The sequence below is a fragment of the Myotis davidii genome, unplaced genomic scaffold (genome assembly GCF_000327345.1).
Source record: "Myotis davidii unplaced genomic scaffold, ASM32734v1 scaffold348, whole genome shotgun sequence".
NCBI classification, from domain to species: Eukaryota; Metazoa; Chordata; class Mammalia; order Chiroptera; family Vespertilionidae; genus Myotis; species Myotis davidii.
In genome coordinates this window covers 756,252-772,404 of record NW_006298965.1, presented here as the reverse complement: position 1 = coordinate 772,404, position 16,153 = coordinate 756,252, and the positions used below count along the sequence as shown (strand labels likewise).

General features: G+C 39.9%; 1 protein-coding gene and 1 pseudogene across 1 annotated transcript in view; both read left to right on the top strand.

The window, feature by feature from the left end:
* Nucleotides 1-16,153, top strand: part of PLCXD3 (phosphatidylinositol specific phospholipase C X domain containing 3) — a 128,039-nt gene that overhangs the window by 64,376 nt on the left and 47,510 nt on the right. The window lies entirely within an intron of this gene.
* LOC102763158 lies at nucleotides 4,169-4,732 on the top strand (annotated as a pseudogene).

Here is a 16,153-nt window from a genome sequence, read left to right as displayed (position 1 = left end):
TTAAAATGTTAAAATCAAATCTGATATTGTTTTACCTTTTATTTGGTGTGTGGAAGGTGTGCGGAAGAGGGGGTAGTCTTATACGGCGAGTATATAACAAACTCTGTATTTTGAGTGGAAATGTTAGGGGGTCGTCTTATACGCCCAGTCGTCTTATACGCCGGCAAATACGGTATTCCAAGCCATTCTGGACAATTTTCTTTTTTCACGATGAAGAGGCAATTACATTTATTGCCTAATTGTTTGACAGAGCGTAGATTCGGACACCTTAACATGCCATTTGAATTCTGAACACAATACACGAATATAGCAAATTATTAATAAGTAGTGAGCTGAAACAACACCTGGGGATATTTTCTTTCCTCAATCCCACATATCCTGATCTCCAGAAACCTTCTCAGGCTGCTCAGCCAGTCTGACATGTACACAAGATGAGGCTGCATTGTGGGCAAGTTTCCTTGGCTGTGCTTTCCAAGTATCTATGGTTACCTTACCAGGTAGCCTGGCCTCCTCAGAGAAGTCCAGTTGTTGCAGGCTTATACAGCACAGGTCTGTGCCACAGCCTGACAGCTCTCCTAATTGTCAGGGAAAAGGTCAGTAAACTCTTTTGCAACAATTAGCTGCTAATCAGAGAGTAGTTAATATTAATGTGATACGCTATTCCAGGATTTTTTTCCCTTCCCTTGAGATGTCTCCAAGGATTTCTCAGAGGCCTGATTGCCCCTCTCCTATTGATTCTTCAGCCACCAGCTCTGTCTTCTTGCCTCACCAGATAGAACAAAATACAAGGGAGTACTTTTTTCATAGTCTGATCAAACAGTACCCTGAGCCCCTCGCTTGGTATTGAGCCAAGTGTCATCATCTGGTTCTAGATACTGTTTCCTGGTTTGGGAAGGAGGAACCTGACCAGATATTCAGTGGAGGGTCTTGAGAAGACACACTCTATGACCTTATCCACCCACTGCAATGGGAATCTCTCTTTGTAAGGCAGGCATTAGCTATGAAACCGTCTCCCTGGATGGTAACCACCCTAAGTGGTAGAAATGGGTATTCCTTCCTGGGACCCTTAGGTAGCCCACAGTGGGTAATAATAACAACAGTCATATGTAGAGAACCCTACAGTTCATAAAGTGCTATTTCACTGTTTCACTTGATTATCATAATTGCCCAAGCAAGGTATGTCCACAAAGGAAAATGGACACCATTAGCCTTAACTACAGATTGGAAAAGGAAAGAGAGAAGTCTAGAAAACATCTCTTATTTCATCCTGAAATGTCCCCACCTTTGTTCTTGTCCTGTACATGCATCTCAGTGTTCTCTGACTGATGATTGGTCCTAGGAAGTGGCTGTTGTTCATATTCGATTAATTGGTATTTGGGGGATTTTGCTATAGTTAAGGTTTAGGAGAGCTGCCTTCAAGCCCACAAAGAGGTGTGCATCTATTCTTTTCTTCTAGAGTTCAGTTCTACCGCTTACTGAAGCAGGGATCTTAGGTATGGACCAAAATACACCAACAGTTCTTGAACTTCTTCACCTTCCAGATCTCTCCTGACATGGAGGTATGCTTCACAGAGTTAACTAAAAAATTCTAAAAACTAGCATGTCTCTTTTAAATGAGACCAAGTCTGTCTTTGGCTATGGTACTACACTTCACAGAGTATCTGGTCTGCCATATGCTTGGCCGTGTCACTGTTTAGCAAAAGAGGATGCTGAATGGATCTTATTGTTTGGAAAATTCTACTCACTTGGCCCTGGGCACTACTCTGGCTTCCCATCTGCTTCTGAGTACAGCTCTTGGATCTGATTCCAATTCTGAAAGGTCTGAGAACCACCCTCTTTGGGCCCTGACTCAACATTAGATGCCCAGAGCTTCCTTCTTGTTGAGGAGTTTTCATTCCATTCAGTTGAACTCAACTCATTAGGCATTTTGAGCAATATGAGAAGAGTTATATTTTGGTTGATAGTGGACTTAGAAATAGGAGAACTCTACTCCAGCTAAAGCTATTTGTCCTAGATATTATTCCTTTTCCCTCCATATCTCCCCACTGTCCTTTACCTTGCCCTTGGCTCCAGGTTGCTGACTATTATATAATTCATTAACGGGGTTCTGTGTTCTCAAACTTACACATGGGTTTGACCAATGGAGGTACCTTGAGTGGATATAGGAAAGTGATGTTGGAGTGTATTGCCCAGGATCTCTCTCTGAGCTTGTTTTGGGATGGGTGAGTCCTTTCCCTAAAACTTCTTTATGTATCCTTATCCTTTGCTGTTACTAGTCTTGAGACACTACATTATAAACCGTGGTCCCACTATACCCCATCCACATGGTCTCATTAGAAATAAACTCCTTGAATTATCCCATTTGGATTGTGACATTGGTTGTCTGGTGATGCTATGACAGATAGCCACTTCATAGGACTAGTTGCCTCAAATATAAATTGACAAGTTTAAAGCAGATAATATTCCTTCCAGTTGCAAATGTGATTGACAGTGTAGGGACTGCAAAACAAATCTCTTCTTTGGGAGCTTTGGGTCTCGTTGAAGTGATACTCTACATACCTATCAAATGCAGAATAGAACTAAGTGTGTGATTAGGGGGTAAACATGCTCTAAGAATTCAGAGATGGGTATGGTCAGTGCAAACTGAACGGTCAAAGGAAATATGGATCTGCCAATAAGTTCTGTCCCATCTCCAAAGAACCATTTGTTGATGGGTTTTCTGATTTAGAGCCAAGATGGATGTTGTCTTCAAGGTTGTGTCAAGTGGTCAGTGTGGCTCAGTGGTTGAGCATTGACCTATAAACCAGGAGTTCATGGTGGTTTGATTCCCAGTCAGGGCACATGCCTGGGTTGCAGGCTCAATCCCCAGTGTGGGGTGTACAGAGGCAGCCAATCAATGATACTTTCTCATCATTGATGTTTCTATCTCTCTCTCCCTCTCCCTTTCTCTCTGAAATCAATAAAAATATATATTTTTAAAATGAACTTTTTTTAAAGTGGAAAGCCTGTTTTGGAGCTATTCCAAGGAGCCACACAATATTGGTTAATCTTAGGCAAAGCATCCTGGGAATGATTTACTGAACTCAGCCACCTGCAATGATGAAATATATAACTTATAGGATTTCTTGAATTGAAATATTATTTTTTTTAAGTGTAGAAAAAACAGGATTATAGTTCAATATGAGAGGTTGGAGTTCTTAATTGGCATTAATTAGCCATACCTTAAATGTTTTATAATCTGAAAATAAAATCTTTTATTTGTTGTAGGCTACTTCTTTTTTTCCCTTTGACTTAGAAATGTTAAGGACATAAACACTGACAGAATAAAAATATAATAATCACCCTAATAACCACCATACAGATTTCATAAATCCCCCAAACAATTGAGTCCACAGTGTACCCTTTCCCAGTTGGATAATTTTCCCCCACCAAAGGTAATTCCTACTCCCTCTTTCCACCTACCAGCCCCAATCTAGAGCCAAGCCAAGAAAGAAAAATTGCTTTCCAACTCCCTTGGTGTAGAGAAGCCTCACTTTTATTGAGAGTAGGAGGTTATACTATAGCCCTTGGGGAGATCTTAGCTTTATGTGAACACTGCTTGTTCAGGCCAAAAAAATCTAAAACCCTAGGTTTTTATATTGGTTATTATCCTCATGACATCCAAGGCTTCAGGGCTAACTTAGCCTACTGGATTCTGTCTGCTCTTTGGTTACGTTTTGCATGTTGGAGATTTTCCTTATATTCTTACTAGCTCATCTGTGCATTTTTAAAATAAAATATTTTAAAGATATATGTTCATATATTTTTTGTAGTAAGAAACTTTTTTAAAAAATCTGTTTACCATGTTGTGAAGTGCAGAAGCAAATGCACTCTACTTAGACTCCAAGACTACTCATAGTGATGCTTATATTCTCCCACCCCAAAGGCAAGATGACTGTTGCCTGAACTAATTATAAAAATAGAAAGACTTTTATAGCCAAGAAGCTAATTCAGCTAACTCACTAAGAATTTTTAAAAGAAGTAAAACTGCATTGCTGCCCGAGCACAAGAGTCATTACAGCTGCGGCCATAGCTTTTCCAACAGCCAACAGTGTCATCACATTTAATAGAGCAGCTGCCACCCCTGTGAGGAAGGGGCACAGCCTTGACCCCACCAGCTGGCCTCACCATGAGCAGCAGCAATGGCAATGATCCTGGCAATGGGGGAAAAGGGAGGGGCTGGAACACCTCTGTTCCTCATCCTCTATCCACTTGGAGACACAGAGAAGATTCTTTTGGATGAACAACAAGAATCAGGAAGAATAGTTCACAAGGCGGTACTCACGGCAACAGCCCTTCCCCACAGGAGCGTGGCACATTGTGTTTGATGTGGAAATGCACAGAACCAGGGGCCACAGCTCCATCAGAAGAGGTTGTAGAAGGAGAGAAAGAAGGTGATGCTTTGAAGAAAAGTGTAGACTGGGTGTCCGACCCGTCCAGTGAGCCTGGAGATGTTCTACGTAAGGAGTTCCACTGCAGGCCCCCTCAATGTTGTTTCTTTCAGCATGAGCCAAAGAGGAGTCATGAGAAAGGGGATTTTCTCTGCAGAATTGCTTAAGGTTTCCTTCCTCTCTCTTCCTCTCATGTTCTGGCTCTGGGAATCGGCATCTACTTTGGAAAACGATGGTGTGAACTTCTGTCAGCACCTTCTGAAGAAACGAGAGCCCCTGGAAGTGGTGTGTTGTCATCGTAGTTGATTTAAACTTGGGACCATTGTAAGCATGATCCACCCTACAACCCTATTTTTACATATCCAAGCTCCAGTAACTCTCAAATCCAGGACTTTATTCAAACCTCACTCCCTTTTCGGCCGATAAGACACTTTAGAATTTTCTAACAGAGTTTATTGATGTTTAGACATTTGCAAGGGCTTCTTCTCTGCAAATGGCACCAGCAGATAATAATTCTGCCCACAATGCTATTGTCTCCTTTTACTCTCACCAGATTTAGACCTGCACCATTCATGGTATAACTTTTGCTCTTGCAAGATAACTACATCTCTGTCTTAAAACAAGATCAGGTTAGCAAATGATATGAAAACTTTGCTATTTTGTTTTGTTTTTTAAGGCAAAGGCAAGCTTCCCTAAACTTAAATCTATAGTTATTCAAAATTAAAACAAGCCTGGAGAACATTATGCTAAGTGAAATAAGCCAGTCAGAAAAAGATAAACATCACATGATCTCCCTCATTTATGGATTATAATGAACAACATAAACTGATGAGCAAAAATACATCCAGAGACAGAGAATCATCTATCAGAATGTCAAACCTCAGAGGGAAGGTAGGGGAGGGTGGGGGTAAGGGGGAGAGATCAACCAAAGGACTTGTATGCATGCATATAAGCCTAACCAATGGACACTGACAACAGGGTGGTGAGGCTTAATTGGGGGGTGGGTGGGTAATGAGGGAATAAGGACACATATGTAAATCAATAAAGAAATTTAAAAAAAAATTAAAATAAAAATAAAACAAGGGAAAAAACACAAGACACAACAATGGAATTGTTAAAAAAAATTACTAGCTTATATAATGCAATCATTTAAACTGCAGACTGTAATACTATAGAAAATCATTGATGATATAATTTAATGCGTTTGGTATATACTGATCTAACTATGTAAAATATGAATGCATATGGACCCAAACTCAAAGGATGTGTGGGTAAATGGATAGAGGGTATGAAAATTGCACATTTTTTATTTTTAAACTATCCCTCAGTATTATCACATTTGTTTTGCAGCCAACAAAAACAACATATATGCTATAGTGTAGAAAAGGGGGTAGGGCAAAGTTGATGGAGAGCAAGACCACCAGTCCCTGAATGAGTCTGTGGTATCATTGCTCCCATCATTTCCTTTGCTGTCTTGTTTATACCATGAGAGACTAGAGAATGTCTTAAATGTCAGAGAATCACTGTCTTCTCTAACATCCAGGGCTAGCATGGGGCAGGATGTCAACTAGGTACCTATTAAATACTCAGTTAATTCTTACTCAAGTATTCAATTAATATATTTTAATATCAATGCATAACTTTTTACTTTCACAAACAACAACAGCCATTACCCTTTCTAGATACAATGTAGATCCATGGGTTTCTCATCTGAAAGTAAGAGAAATATCAGAGAGAGAGAGAGAGAGAGAGAGAGAGAGAGAGAGAGAGAGAGAGAATATGAATCTCCATGATCGATGCTCTGTATCACCAACATACTAGTAACTGCAAGAAGCAATGCTTTATATAAATGTGTACTTTGAGGTGAGTGGTTTGGGGATGTTTGTTTGGGATGTAATACATGTGCATGTTCTTGGATTTATGGGACACAGTTTTCTATAGTGTTAAGGTGATGCTATTCAGAATCTTTTGAGTCTAATAATTCTATTTTTTAGAAATGCATCTGTATGTGTGCCCCCAATCCACAGATATTGCTTATTATCCCAGCTTTGCCATGAGATTGAAAGCAAGAGGAGATAAGCTGTTCTCAGCATATACAGATCTCAAGCCCCAAGGCTGGAGGAAGTGAAAGAGAGATTGGAAGAAAGACCAAAGGGAGAAATAATCCCCATGCTGCAAACATTTGTTTGATAAAAGAAAGATCCAGCTGTTGGCAAGAAGTGGTGTTTTGTGAGGGCATCATAGAATCAAAGGCTTATATTTCAAGTAGATGTTCTTTCTGTAGCACAAGCATGATTAAGGGTAATGCAGTGTTATTTCAGATTTTCATTATTTATAAAAGGAAAGCCAGTAGTGCCAGACATGCAAGAACAAAGCTAAATCGGCTTCCGAGGCCTTCTGGCTCTTAAATCTAAGAGGATATAATAATTGAGCTGTTTATTTGCCATGTTTCATATGTTTTCTTCTTAGAGGAAAAACACAATAGAGGTTTTCTTTTTCTTTCAGAATAGTTGGTTTTAGTGATACGGATTTGGTTTTATCTAATCCACCCCTTCTCTTCCCCAGGCCATTCATTCTGTCTGCCCAGAGAATCAGAGCTGCTCTGTTTTTACAGATATTCCAGGCTGCCCAAGCTTTGCATGCTGCCCCTACAGAGAGGTTCTAGTGGAGAAACCAGGGGAAGGAGGCGACATAAAAAAGCAATAAAATATATCAGCACCTTAAATACCACATGATTTTATTTACATGTGGAATCTAAAGAATAAATGAACAAACAAAATAGAAACAGATTCATAATACAAAGAACAGATTGATGGATGCCAAAGGAAAAGGAGGTTGGGGGCTGGATGAAAAATGTGAAGGGATTAGGAAGTATAAATTGGCAGTTATGAAATAGTTACAGGGATGTAAAGTACAGCATAAGCAATCCTATATAATAAAAGTCCAGTGACCAAAATGCTGGAAGGACCAGAATGATCAGAGACCAGAACGACCATGGCCCCTCACCCCAACTGGCTGCCCTGCAGCGAGTGGTTAGGGGTGATCAGGCAGACAGATGAGCAGTTAGGGGTGATCAGGGAGGGAGGCAGAGTGGTTAGGGGCAATCAGACAGGCAGAGGCAGTTAGGGGCGATCAGGCAGGCAGATGTGGTTAGGGGTGATCAGGCCGGCAGGCAAGCAGTTAGGGGCTAGTGGTCCCAGATTGCAAGAGGGATGTCCGACTGCCGGTTTAGGCCCGATCCCACCGGCAGTCGGACATCCCCCGAGGGGTCCCAGCTTTCGAGAAGGTGCAGGCCGGACTGAGGTACCCCCTTCCCCGTGTGTGAATTTCATGCACCAGGCCTCTAGTATAGTCAAAACTATGTGTGTTGCCTGGTGGGTACTGGACATATTGAAGGGAACACCTTGTAACCTATATGATTGTCTATCCACTGTGTGATACACCTAAAAGTAATACAAAATAGTGTTGAATGCAAACTGTAATACTACTAATAAAATATCAGAGTCTTAAACCACTATCTTCTAAAGAGGGGTATGAAAGACCAGGCTGTGTGTCAACCACATCTCTTTTGTCAACTTTCTTTCCTTTCCCTCTGAGGCACATTAACTGGATATGACTGAGTCTCCTTGGCTTGTCACTGGCTGCCCTTGATGCTCAGTTTTTTGTAACCTATCCCAAGGATAAAACTACCAGGAGAAGAGCTGTCCTACACTTGTACCTCTTACAGGTGGCCTGGGTTGAGGGAAAGCTGTGGTATTCTGTCTGTCTCTGGATATCAGGACACTCTACACTTGTGCTAAGAATCTGGAGTGACATGTGCATAACGAGCAAAGTCTTCCAGAGATGGTGGGTCTTGGTGTTGTTGCATCTGGTAGAGAAGAGGTAACTTAGAGCCAGGGAATCAAAAAGAAAGAGGACTTCTGAACACATTATCAAACTGCTGTATACTATGGCAATATTTTCATCGAGTAATTCTCAGAAATTATGGAAACTGTAGTGTTTATAACTTTCATTCATTCAGCCAATATTTGGTGAGAACCTACTTTGTGTCATGCAATTAGTGCTCAGAGTTAATAATGCAAAAATAATAATTAATAGTGATAATAAAAGCTAATATCAAGTATTTCCTGTGAAATTTATTGCTTATTATAGATTTTATTTTATAATCTTTATATGTAGATAGCATTATCAGACCCATTTACAGGTGAGGATATTGAGGTTTAGAGAGATGAAAAGGTATTATATCCTACAGCAATATTTATTGAGCATCTTTTATATGCCAATCATTGTGCCTTTTGTTGGGAGTATGGTGGTAAGCAATAATTTGATCATAATTCTCATAAAATTTAAATTCTAGTGAGACTAGATAGACAATAAGCAATTAAATAAAATGAAAGTTGAAGCTAGAGATACATACCATGAAAAAAATAGAACTTGATCATGTGATAGGGACTGATAGACAGCCAGGGAGGGTGGGACAAATTAGCTACTTTGGATACAGGAAGATTTACTTAAGAAGGTGACAATGAAGCTGACACTTGAATGAAAAGGTGCCAGCCATGCAAAGCACTAGGGGCAGAGCATTGCTGGCAGTGGGAATAGCAAGCACAAGGACTATGTTGGGATGAGCTTGGTGCAGTATTTGATAAGCAGAAAGAAGGCTGGTGTGGCTGGAGTCCAGCAAGCAAAGGGAGAGTGACACATCTTGAGCAGCCATAGGACCCTGGGCCAAATGCTGCTAAAGACTCTCATGAGTCCTCTTCCTTCAAGCTCATTGAGCATCTCTGGGGGCAGCAAATGGGGAAGAACCAGACAGTCTGCTGTGCAAATCAGATTCCTTTGTTTTCTCCTAGACCAGTGGTCGGCAAACTCATTAGTCAACAGAGCCAAATATCAACAGTACAACGACTGAAATTTCTTTTGAGAGCCAAATTTTTCAAACTTAAACTATATAGGTAGGTACATTGTTATTAACTTAATTAGGGTACTCCTAAGGCTTAGGAAGAGCCATACTCAAGGGGCCAAAGAGCCACATGTGGCTCGCGAGCCGCAGTTTGCCGACCACGGTGACCTATACAAAGCACAATTCTCTCTTAGGTCCAGACTTGTCTTCTGCGTCTGGGGCTGTCCTGGGCCATTGGAAGTTGAGGCGGAGCCGAGCACCAGGAGGAGCATGGTCTTCTGGTTCTCTTCTGGATTAGTCGTCAATACACATGGCCCTTTTGAGTTCCTCTCTAGGCTCTACTAAAACATCCCAGGCCAACATTGCTGACAAAATATGCCATTTTCTCCCTAATCTTTGCCACATTGCTTTCATGGGCACCACCTTTCATTTTTCTTCCTCAGCCATCCTTGATTCATCCTTCTCTCTGACTCACTGCCTCTGGTAGAATGGCTATTACGAATGTGGAAACACAGAGATTTGAAAGGTCCTCAAGTGATCCATAAGCACCTTAATGTTAAAAAAGTATAAACGTAATGATTGCATGTGTTTGGGCTTTTATTCTTGCTCTTCAGCTTTGGTTATTGATGATCGCTAGAAGATCTTATTCAGCGCAGGATTGAACTACTGTTTTATCAAAAGGTATCACATACAATTTAACATAGCATTTAACACGTGTTCTGAGAGTGGTGGTTTTTCTTGCCTATTTCTCACCACAAGGACAGAGCCTAGATAAGTCTTGTATACTATTTTGTTTCCATATTCCTGACCCATAAAATAGATACTCCATAAATACCTACCAAATGCTTACTTAATACTACAGAGAAGAAGGTAAGGCCTAAGAAATATTGATAGAAGGAACCTACCTTCCCTTCTGTTACTTGATAAGTGCTGTTATCTCAATCTCCCTCACCCCCATCTCTTCTCACCACATACACATCTCTCTTCACAGTGTTTTGCACACAGTCAGTTTATTTAATAAATGACAGCTAGATAAATCTTGTCCCCATAAAACCTGTGCCACACAGGGGCTTCTGAAGTAGAGTGGGAGATCAATGAATAAAAGGTACCAATCTGGATGGTTTAATTTTAGCCTGAAACATTTATCTTGAGAACTTGTTAGGACCAATGAAAGACATTTTGAAGTGAAAAATCAAGAGATTAGTAAAAACCTGTACCAAAGCCACATATTCCATTGGGTTTCAAGCAAATTCAGAAGCAGTGCTTCATGTGTGATAATTTCCAGCTGCTATAAGTGTTTAAAACAGCTTCAGAGGAGAATGGCACCATGGGAAGTGTAAGAGGTGATTATAGGTGTGAGAAATGTGTGTACTACAGGTAGAGGGGGGCAATTCAGAGTGTGTGGTTTCTACCTTTGGAAATTACTTTATCTGCCTGCATAGTTTCCACTAGAACAGACTTTCTCAGCCTTGTTCCTATAGATATTTGGGGGCTGGTTGACTCTTCACTGTGGGAGCTGCCTGGTGCGTTGAAGGATATTCACCAGCATCCCTGGCCTCTACCCACTAGCTGCCAGCAGCCATTCAGTGATAACAACACAAACGGTGTCCACATGTTGTCAAATGTCCCCTGGGTCAGGGTTACCACTGGTTCAGTACCCCTGCTCTAGGGAAGCAGCTGGGTCTGCTGCTCTTTCTAATTACCCAACAAATGTTGCTGACCCACCGATTGTCCTCTTAAATCTGCACATGTTGGATATAGGTTCTTCCCAGTTTCAGAACCTTTTGTTTTTGGAAGCTGCCCTCACTGATGTTGTGTTGCCAGGCTCAGAAGGCTGTGATGCTGTTGTCATTGGCTTAGCAGCATGGTGTGTACAACCTCGGATTCCATGGGACTATGCTGAGAAGGGAACAGTCGGACGGATGCCCAGAGAGGGAGAATGCACAGTGAGCTGGTTTAGACAGTCATTTAGGACTGCTCCACTTCTTGGCGGTCTTTTTAATTATTTTTTTCTGGCATGCATATTCATCGTCCTTGAAAAGGATTTCATGTGAAAAGAAGGCTTAATAGTTTCAAAAGGGTGGCCCTTGGAGCGAGCTCTCTTCTGCCCTCCTTGATGGGAACACCCACCGCTGCTCTTAAACTACTCACTGCCAGCTTGTCCATTGGCCTAAGGAATCCACCCAGGAAATTTAAAGGAATTATGGTGAATATTGAGCTTCTCTACCCCTGGGAGGCATCGATGGAATCGGGCTTCTCAAATTTAGCCTCTGGGGTCCCAGATCAAAAGACTTAAGCAAGGAAACCAACCTGCTTTCCTTCCTCTCACTGCCTCTGAGATGGGCTGAGGGAGAAGGCTATTCACAATATGAAAGACACAGATTTGCCCAAAGAGAAACCACAGCATGACTATTTTGATTTTTTCTTTACAAAAGGATTCATCTCAGTGCTCCAATATAGTGAAATATATTGGGATTATTTAATATTTGAAACTGTATTTTCTACATGTTTTTTATGTCAAGAGAAGTATACACAATAGATTACAAGTGAGTGGTTTTTAATGTTCTGTTCAATTCTACAAGAGTTTTGGCTTGTGGTTCACTGCATGCATTTTCTCTGATGACACAAAATTTCCTTTTTTTAAGTTCTTTTTTTAAAAAGAAATATTTTTTATTGATTTTAAAATAAAAGAAGGGAGAGGAATAGAGAGCTAGAAACATCAGTGATGAGAGAGAATCATTGATTGGTTGCCTCCTGCATGCCCTACTGAGTATTGAGCCCACAACCCAGGCATGTGCCCTTGGCCAGAATTGAACCTGGGACCCTTCAGTCCACAGGCCGACACTTTCTAGCCACTGAGTCAAACCGGCTAGGGCCTCAAAATTTTTTATATTGTCCACAAAGACCCGGTCATGCCCGGGAGACTGAGGCATGATTATGTACCAAGAATAAGGTTTGGTCTCTGTCTCCAAAAAAATCCAAAAAGTTGATCAGTTTAGTCAGTGGAGTAAACAAAAATTAATGAGATTAATTGCATATTGTCACATAAGAATTAAGTAATTAATTTTTAAGTTTTTTTTCCTGTCAGATTCAACACTATGTGTTTACAATTAGAAAAAACTGATTGACTTCCAAACCAAATAAAAGTGATTTGATAGGTTATTTCAAAGACAGCTGTGGGACCAAAGCCAGTAGCTCTCAATGCTGTGACCTAAGATTGACCTGGGATGTAATAGGCACTCAATTGTGCTATGCTTTCCTGAGGAGATATAAGATTTAACTACTCATATCAGTGATTGGTAATGTGGGAAAGTAATGTTTCCCAAGTCTTTTAAAAAAGTGATTTGAGAATTAATTCTGTGTCCATAATTTGGGTATTTCTCTCCTCCATGACAGTTAGAAACCAAGAGTGGATTTCATTTATTTTCAGCGTGATCTGGAATGGGCCTATTGGACTGAAAGCCTCAGTTCCTAGCTTGCTGGTGGCGGGAGGCCATTCCCAGTTCTTTGCTACATGGGCCTCACCAACATGGCGCTTTCCTTTGTCAAACCCAGCAAGGCAGCCTTTGCCAGTTTGGCTCAGTGGATAGAGCATAAGCCTGCAGACCAAAGGGTCCTAGTTGGATTCCTGTTCGAGGGCACTTACCTTGGTTGCAGGCTCTTCCCCAGCCTGGGCCCTAGTCAGGGCACGTGCAGAAGGCATTCGATCAATGTGATATGTGTTTCTCTCATATCGATATTTCTCTTTGTCTTTCCCTCTCCCACAAAAACAAAACAAAACAAAATAAACAAAAAACAGCAAGGCAGAGAGTACCAAGACGGAAGTCACAACCATTTGTGATTTAATCTCAGAAATGGTGTCCCATTGTGTCGGTGTTACTTGATTCATTAGAAGCAAGTCACTAGATTGGGCCCACACTCCGGGAGGGATGTGAATGCCAGGAGGCAGGATTGTTGGGGTCCATCTTAGAAGTGTGCCTATTGCCTCAGTGAGGGAAAAATCTAGCATACTGAGAAAAAATAAAAGTGCCTGTTTCTAAGAAATGAAAGAAAAGAACCTTTTCCATTCCATTCACTCATTCAGAGCCAAAACAAATGAACTTGATTGGCTGGGTTCACAATGGGAGCGGTAGGCTCTATTCTGAGTAGAGGTGCAAATCAAGCTCAAAGTTGAGAGGCTCAGTTCAGAATCAAAGGAACACCATTAATTAGCGGGTCCAAGGTATGCCTTCGGGGCTATGAACAAAGGAAGGATAAGAGGTCAGAAGCCCGGTAATACTCAACCAGTGTAGACGCAAAATATTAGGCCAGATAACCAGAGAGGTTGTGGATGTAGCTAAGAACAGTAAAAATGATGCTTAGGCACTGTCTTGCTGGTGGTCAGGGCTCCATGGTTTTAAGGACACAGGACCGGGCCAGACTTTTTCTCTCTGTTATTAAAAGGTCATAAAGCACTGCTGTATTTTGGGTTTAAGTTCAAATAGAAAGTTTAATGGTTTAGTAAAAATGATGAAATTAGGGAGAAAGTACTATTCCGAATGCAATTAAAAGTCATGAAAATAGTACTTTTTGGGCCAACATTAGATACGTTTTTTGTCCTAAAATGCATAGTGTTTTGTATTGATTGATGATTTAATTTTCCTCTCCAAATACTGTTTGTATCTGGGTACATAATTCTGCCCCAAACGCTGTACATGCACCTCAGGGTCATCTAGCTTAAAACAAATATTGATGGGGTACCAATGTCTTCTCCTGACCATTAGTTATTTTTAATTTTTATTTTGACACTACCTTATTTTGACCTTAATAATACATTTTCCTTAAATGTCAACAAGTAATTTAATTTAGAAACTATAATATCCTTTTACAGGATTTTCAAAAGTGAGGAATTTCCTAGGCTTTGAAAAAATTGGCATATAGCCATATGATAGAATGTAGAAATTAAAGTCATATTGAAACAAAAACCCACTCATTTCTAGGAAAAGAAATCTAGTTATATTTAATTCCATTTCTACTTGCTTCCAGTGATGTCTTCTATTAGATTACAAAAGGAACCAATTACTCTCATCCACCCTTTTTCATATACCTGGAAATTAACTTAAATTTAGCTCTTATATTGAGTGTTTATTTATTTATTTATACCTAGGTTATTTATAACACTTCTTAAACTCACTTTTGTATTCCTTTCTTTACACAGACTCTCTTTTATATTCAGCCATAGTATAGATTTAGTTTCTAAATTTATATTAGCAAATAACTGAATAGCAAATATTAATCAATATATAGCAATTTCAATCCCTATTAAAATTTGCCAATACCAGATTCAAACTGTCAGTTTTGCATATTTAGAAAGTGCTGACATTTTCTCCCCATACCATCTACTAAAGATAACTGTATCAGACAGTTCCAGATTAAATTAAACGTGACATTTCTGTATTTTGGGGTTACCTTTCATTATTTGGAAAAAATCTTATAATTCCAAGGAGTTATCTATTCCAAATCTTAAAGGTTATGATTGGCAAGGCATCAAAGTATTTTTCAAAATATTTTCTCTAATCAACCTACCGTGGTGCCTGAAATCCATATCCTTATGATTCTATGGACCATTTAATGTTAGACATAGATATATACATATATAGATATAGATATAAATTAACATATATGTGGAATAAAATCAAAGGTAAGTATTGCATCATTGAAAAAATCACTTCAAATAGCTTACCAGACAAAAGTCATAAGGTGATAGATGACAAATTTAGAGGGCCATGAGTGTGTGTGTGTGTGTGTGTGTGTGTGTGTGTGTGTGTATGTGTGTTTGGCTGGTAGGAGTAATGACGTAGGAGAAGGTGTGCCTTAAGGAATATAGATCAGGAGTGGGCCACAAGGTGTGAGGAAGCATAAGGAATGGATGGGGAATGATGACGTCTGCTAATGTGTGAAAAATCCAGGATACATTCATTTTACCTAGTTAGTAGGTCACACCCAAGAATTAAAGGTGTCTTTAAAAATAAAATTATGACTTGAAATAATTTTTCTTTATTGGGTCCAATAATATTTTAAGTGGTTCTCTGTACTTATAGGCAAATCATACATTAGTTGCTACATCTCCAGAATTACTTATTTCTGCTAGAAATAAATAAATAGGTTGTCTTTGTTCTTCCTAGAAAGAAATTCTTTTAAATTGGGAAGCCAACTCCCAAAAGAGACTGTCTGTTAAGAGGAAGTAACCGAAGAAAAGTGGCTTCTTAGTTAATTTTTGCTCAGTTGTAGTAACTTGCAATCTTATCTAAGATGACAGTTGCCCAAATGCAGGGTCAGAAATGATGTTAAGCATGTCAGCATTGGACTGTCCTCTTGCCTTATTTCTCCTATCTTCTACCCTTTGACCTCTTGTGTTTTCCAAAGGGTATGAGGTTGCCATTCTTACACTGACCATCTGCTGGTGGAAAGGGCTTCTTTATTCATTGAAATAAGCAGAGCTTCTTTATTCATTGAAACAAGACTTCTGGGCTTCAAATCAACCAAAATGAAGAACAGGGGCAACATTATAGACAAAGTATTTGGGAACTGGTAGGTCCCCATAATCCTATTTTTGAATGGTCACTATATGGAAAACCAATCCTAATGAATACATTAAATTCTTTGTTGACAGAAGTAGAAGATGATGATTTGAATTTGAAAATGTTGATCAGAAGGATTGTTTTATCACTTCAGAACCAATTTGCTCTGTTATTATACTAGGCTGTAAAAAAAAAAAAAAAACCTCCCTGAGGCATGAGAATGAACTTGGTAAACATTGCTTAGTGCTTTCTTTGCTCAT